Genomic DNA, 7,313 nt, shown 5'->3' on the forward strand with positions numbered 1-7,313 from the left:
TACGCCAAGTACTCGTCCAAGACCTACAGCTCCTCTTATCAAGCTCCCGCGACTCCGGCAACTCCTACATCAACTAGAGCCTTACCAAGTACCGGCGACAAGTCAAGTTACAAGAAAACTTCGATAAGTTCAAGTCGTCCTCCTCCTACTTCAAGCAACTTCAAGCCGCGTGCTTCGTCCTCTACTCCGACCGATGAGACCGTCAAGACAAGCTCCTTCAAGTGTTTCACTTGCGGCGGCCGAGGCCACAAGTCCTTTGAGTGCACAAACAAGCGCACCATGATCTTCAACGATGACGGCACCTACGACTCCATGAGTGAAGGAGAAATGGAAGCCCTTGAGCAAGTGGCCACGCACCGACAAGTGAACAACGACGACGAAGATGATCAAGTCTTTTGTGATGAAGATTCAAGTCCCGCTCTTGTTGTCTCCAAGGTCTTGACTCTTCAACATCAACAAGAAGAAGACCAAAGATGCCATATCTTCCATACAAAGGCCGGCATCAATGGAAGGTCTGATGAGGACATCAATACCATTGTTACACCCACAGCCCCTACTGTTACATATACGGGACCAATTACTAGAGCTCGCGCACGCCAATTAAATTACCAGGTACTTTCGTTTCTTGGTAATGATTCTAATGTTCATGAGAATATGATGCTGCCTAAATTGGATACATTTGTTTTGCTTACAAATGAAGGGCCTAGCTTGGAGAAGGATGAACATTGGAGCAAGAACACGCATGGAGTTGATGGCATGCGCAAGGGGATCAAGAACGGAGTTACAAGTGATGATTTCAGGACTTTGAAGCCACCATAAGGAGTGCATGAAGCCTCGAACGAAATATACAAGATGCCACTTCATAATATTCGTCCATAAGCTATTCTAGGTGCTGCGTCACCTTATTATTGGGCCAGGCCCATGTAATTTCGAAATACTTAAGTATAGGCTATTTTTAGAGTTCGTATGTGTGGGGAAACAAGAGTTAGGGTTGGTTTCGGACCCCACCCTCAAGGGCCACGAAATTCCCTCCTCTTCCCCCATATATACAGCCCTTAGGGCGTCCTTTAGACTTTGGGTTTTGTTTAGATCAAAAGTTCGCCATAGCTGCAACTTCGCGTACTTCGTTTGTGTTCAACGACCAGACCAAGGCGTCACAGAACCCCACCTTCATTAATAAAGCTTTTCCTCTTATATTCGCAATATCCAGGTTGCAATCTTAGTTTCTTGCTTGTTCTTTGTTTGCTCGCAGGAAACAGGCCGTCGTGGTTAGGTTGATCGTGCTCCGGCATGGTCAATAACCCTCGGAAGTTGGTTTCGTGATTGCTAAGGCGCGACGTCTCGCACGTTCGTAGTCGGATCGTCAAGGTCGACTCCCACAGAAAACGATAGCCACCATCTCATCGAAACATCGGGACACCTTTGCCTCTATCAAGTGGTATCAGATTTTTAGGTTGCTCGGTGAGATTTTACAGTTTTTCATAGTTTAGATCGAGTTTGTTTTTCATACCAACAGTCCACGAAAAAGCCAAAAAAAATTAGGGTTAGTTCATCCTATCCGAACCAATCTGAGCCTTTGCATAATCATTTCTGTATTTGCTTTGTTGATTTTGCGGTTGCATCGTCGTGTCAAGTTTCTGGTCTTAGCGTCTAGTCCTTTAGAGTTTCGAGTTCTGTTCACAGGTTGTCACGTCGCCGCTGCCATATATCACCACCACATCATCAACATCGCTGCTGCCACATATCACCACCGCATTATCATCATCACCGATGCCATATATCACCACATATTCACCGCCAATCCGAGTCCATATACGCCACCACATATCTGCCGCCATCACGCCAATTCGAGTCCACCTGCAACATATATCCGCCACCAGTCCGAGTTCCACCAGATTCATCTCCGCCACCAGTCCGAGATTCCACCAGATTCCTCTCCGCCACCAGTCCTAGTCCGAGTCCAGTAATTGTTGCTTTGTTTTGGATTTCCAGATCATGCCATACTCCGAGTCATGACAGAGAAGGACTCCCCAATTTTTGTGCCATCCGCAGAAGGAAAATAGTTCGAGTTTCAAAGAAAATTCTGGCTAGGCAGTTTTTAGACCATTTGTAGACGTTTTCGGAAAAAAATTGTTGCGGAGCAAAAAAAAGAGGAAAAAAAGTGCAAAAAAAAGAAAAAAAGAGGAAAAAAATTCAGAGTGTGCTCCTCCCTTGTTTACGTGCAGCGCCGTGATTTTTTTAGTGTTCTAGGCTCGCGTCTCTAGCACGGTCTAGCCTAGGACCAGCACAGTATCGTCGTTGAGCGTTTATTCAACTTTGCATCTCTGAATTGATTATTGCCGACCCTCTTTGCTACCATATTATAAGCCTTCCCAGCTCCACATACATCTACGTCATGCGTTTGACTCTCCCTGGCAACCGCTCTATCCAAGCTTTTGAGAGTTTTGACTACAACGGTTGTCGATCACCGCCTGCTGCTGGGTAAGAACTGGTAAGAATTTGAGATTTGCTTGACGGATTTGTGACACCCACCACCACCTCTTGTTAGTAGTCTGTAGGATCATATTCTTTTGTGTTTCTATTGCTGCTAACCATGCCAGGATCACAAGCCGACGAGACTGACTGGGAGAACATGATGAATAAAGAGTTGCATGATAAATTTTAGCAAATGATGAGTGGACAGGTGCAGGATGTGCTAAACAGATTTGAAGAGGCCATGGAGAAGATAGATGGCATGGAGAAGACGTTCGACACAAAGCTCGATAACAAGTTTAATGAATTGCTCGCGCGTCTTCCACCACCACCACCGGCTGCACCTAACGCACCTCTACAACCACAACAACAGCACCGACTACCTCCACGTCACGAAACAGCCCTCCGCCGAGCGACCCGTGTCCCTCTTGCGCTTGGCCAAACTGTTGGTGCTGCTGTCGATACTTATGTGGCTCCTGCTGCTGATGCGGAGGAGGATGATTATGTGGGAGATTACGAGGATGAAGTTGATAAAAATCAGAACTACGTGCAACCACCAGCACCACAACCACTAGGTCATCCACATGCAAATAATGGCAATTTTAGGGCTCCCCTTCAGGTACGACATCATGACCTTCTCCCTAAACTGAAATTGAATATTCCACCTTTTGAGCGTAGATATGTTCCTGATATATATCTTACTTGGGAGTTAGAAACTGAACAACGATTTACATGTTTACAATATCCTGAGGAGAGACATGTTCCTGCTGCTGTTTGTGCTTTCACTAGCTTTGCATGTGTTTGGTGGTCTGAACCAATGTTGAGGATATCGCTTATCGTTATCGTTTCGGTCAGCTAGGGATTAGGGATTAATCGGAAACCGGCCGATTAATCGAATTTATCTGTCGACTATTAATCGGATATCTTTTTTGCAAATATCAGGTTCCCAACACTAAAATACGCTATATTCAACACCAAAACAATATTTGACAGAAGTGTTACCTTGATTTCTAGCCTTTGAATCCTCGTATAATGGCAAACAAAATAGGAAAATAGTACATATTTCGTAACAAGGTCCACAGAACATAAATAAACATAGTTTTTGCAAACATCGTGATATGAATAGGTCTAATTTATCGGTAGATTCCCGATAAATCGCTTGTCAGAATGATAAATCGGTCCAAAAGATAAACGGAAAAGATAAGGCATAATCTTATCGGTCACCCCCCGATTAGCAATAAATCGGAAGATTAATCGGTGAATCGGAAGATTTCTTGAATAGTGGTCTAAACATTGTCGATTATATCCTGTTCCAGCTACTTGGGCTGCTTTGCAAACTGCTATGCGTACTCGTTGGGTTCCACCATATTATCAACGTGAATTACTTCAAAAATTGCAGCACTTAAGACAAGGAAAAAATTCTGTAGAAGAATATTATCAGGAATTACAAACTGGCTTGATTAGATGTGGTATTGTTGAGGAGAAAGAGGCTATGCTTGCACGTTTTCTGGGTGGATTAAATAGAGAGATTCAGACCATTCTAGACTATAAGGATTATAATAATATCACTCATTTATTCCATCTTGCTTGTAAAGTTGAACGTGAAGTGCAGGATCGACAGGCATTGGCGCGCACTAACTTTTCTGCAGGTCGACCTTCATCATGGACACCACATGCATCATCTACTTCCACTGCACCATCACCTCCTTCAGGTGCCACCTCCAACCGTGATACAAGAAAGCAGGCACAACCACCACTATCTGCCAAGAGCACACCTGCAGGGCCTGCAGAGAGCTCTTCTTCTTCCATGGCGTCAACAGGGCACACAAGTGATATTATTTGTCGTCGTTGTAATGGAAGAGGACATTTTGTGAAAGAATGCAAATCTCAGCGTGTGATGATTGCTACTGAGGATGGTGGGTATGAGTCCGCTAGTGACTATGATGAGGAGACTTTGGCTCTTATTACACATGAAGAACACGGTGGAGATGATTCTGATCATGAGACACAATACATGGCTGCTGAAGATGCTGACAGGTATGAATGTTTAGTTGTTCAACGTGTTTTGAGTGTGCAGGTTACACAAGCTGAGCAAAATCAGAGGCATAATTTGTTCCATACAAAGGGAGTTGTGAAGGAACGTTCTATTCGCGTCATCATAGATGGAGGGAGCTGCAACAACTTGGCTAGCATGGAGATGGTGGAGAAGCTATCTCTCACCACAAGACCACATCCACATCCTTACTACATCCAATGGTTCAACAACAGCGGCAAGGTTAAGGTAACACGTACTGTTTGTGTGCATTTTAGTATCTCTACATATGCTGATTATGTTGATTGTGATGTGGTACCTATGCAAGCATGTTCCTTATTACTTGGTAGACCATGGCAATTTGATAAAAATTCTGTACACCATGGTAGAAACAATCAGTATACTCTTGTTCATAAGGATAAAAATATTACTTTGCTTCCTATGACTCCTGATTCCATTTTGAAAGATGATATTAATAGAGCTAATAAAGCAAAACAGGAGAAAAATAAGAGTGAAAATCAGATTGTGGCAAAAGAATTTGAGCAACAAATGAAGCCTAATAGTAAACCATCTAGTGTTGTTTCTGAAATTAAATTGAAAAGTGCATGTTTACTTGCCACTAAATCTGATATAGACGAGCTAGATTTCAGCAATTCTGTTTGCTATGCTTTTGTGTGCAAAGAGGCATTATTTTCATTCGAGGACGTGCCTTCCTCTTTCCCTCCTGCTGTCACTAACATTTTGCAGGAGTTCGCTGACGTCTTTCCACAAGACGTGCCACCGGGATTACCTCCCATTCAAGGGATTGAGCATCAGATTGACTTAATTCCCGGTGCATCATTACCCAACCATGCACCATACCGTACCAATCCAGAGGAGACGAAGGAGATTATGCGTCAAGTACATGAGCTGCTCGACAAAGGTTATATACGCGAATCCATTAGTCCTTGTGCTGTTCCTATTATTCTAGTGCCGAAAAAGGATGGTACATCATGTATGTGTGCTGATTGTAGAGGCATTAATAATATTACTATTCGTTATCGTCATCCTATTCCTAGGCTAGATGATATGCTTGATGAATTGAGTGGCTCTACAATATTCTCCAAAGTTGATTTGCGTAGTGGATACCATCAAATGCGTATGAAATTGGGAGATGAATGGAAATCATCATTTAAAACTAAGTTTGGATTATATGAGTGGTTAGTCATGCCTTTTGGGTTAACGAATGCACCTAGTACTTTCATGTGATTAATGAACGAAGTTTTACGTGCTTTCATTGGATGATTTGTGGTAGTTTACTTTGATGACATATTGATTTATAGCAGATCTTTGGAGGAACATTAGGAACATTTATGTGCTGTTTTTATTGCTCTACGTGATGCACATTTGTTTGCTAACCTTGGGAAGTGCACCTTTTGCACCGACCGAGTATCTTTTCTTGGCTATGTTGTTACTCCACGGGGAATTGAAGTTGACAAAGCCAAGATTGAAGCTATTGAGAGTTGGCCGCAGCCCAAAACGGTCACACAAGTGAGGAGTTTTCTTGGCCTCGCTGGATTCTATAGGCGTTTTGTGAGAGATTTCAGCACCATTGCTGCACCTCGCAACGAGCTTACAAAGAAGGATGTGCCTTTTGTTTGGGGTACCACACAGGAAGAAGCCTTCACGGTATTGAAAGATAAGTTGACACATTCTCCTTCACTCCAACTTCCTGATTTTAATAAGACTTTTGAGCTTGAATGTGATGCTAGTGGAATTGGATTAGGAGGTGTGTTATTACAAGATGGCAAACCTGTTGCATACTTTTCTGAAAAATTGAGTGGGCCTAGTCTGAATTATTCTACTTATGATAAAGAATTATATGCTCTTGTTCAGACTTTAGAAACATGGCAACATTATTTATGGCCCAAAGAATTTGTTATACATTCTGATCATGAATCTTTGAAACACATTAAAAGTCAAGCAAAACTGAACCGTAGACATGCTAAATGGGTTGAATTCATTGAGACTTTCCCTTATGTCATTAAACACAAGAAGGGTAAAGAAAATGTTATTGCTGATGCATTGTCTCGTCGTTATACTATGCTTTCACAACTTGACTTTAAAATATTTGGTTTGGAGACCATCAAAGATCAATATGTGCATGATGCTGAATTTATAGATGTATTGCAGAATTGTAAAGAAGGTAGAACATGGAACAAGTTCATCGTTAATGATGGATTTGTGTTTCGTTCTAACAAGCTATGCATTCTAGCTAGCTCCATTCATCTTTTGTTGTTGCAGGAGGCGCATGGAGGAGGACTAATGGGACACTTTGGCGTGAAAAAGACGGAGGATATACTTGATACACATTTCTTTTGGCCAAAGATGAGATGGGATGTTGAGCGTTTTGTTGCTCGCTACACTACATGTCAAAGAGCTAAGTCACGACTCAATCCTCATGGTTTATATATGCCTTTGCCTGCACCTAGTGTTCCTTGGGAGGATATATCTATGGACTTTGTTTTAGGTTTACCTCGAACAAAGAAGGGGAGGGATAGCATATTTGTTGTCGTGGATAGATTCTCGAAAATGGCACACTTTATACCATCTCATAAAAGCGATGATGTTGTTAATGTTGCTGATTTGTTCTTTCGTGAAATTATTCGCTTGCATGGTGTGCCAAATACTATTGTTTCAGATCGTGATACTAAATTTCTTAGCCACTTTTGGAGATGTTTATGGGCTAAGTTGGGGACTAAACTGCTTTTTAGTACTACTTGTCACCCCCAAACTGATGGACAAACTGAAGTAGTCAATAGAACATTGT

The sequence above is a fragment of the Triticum dicoccoides genome, chromosome 4B (genome assembly GCF_002162155.2).
Source record: "Triticum dicoccoides isolate Atlit2015 ecotype Zavitan chromosome 4B, WEW_v2.0, whole genome shotgun sequence".
NCBI lineage: Eukaryota > Viridiplantae > Streptophyta > Magnoliopsida > Poales > Poaceae > Triticum > Triticum dicoccoides.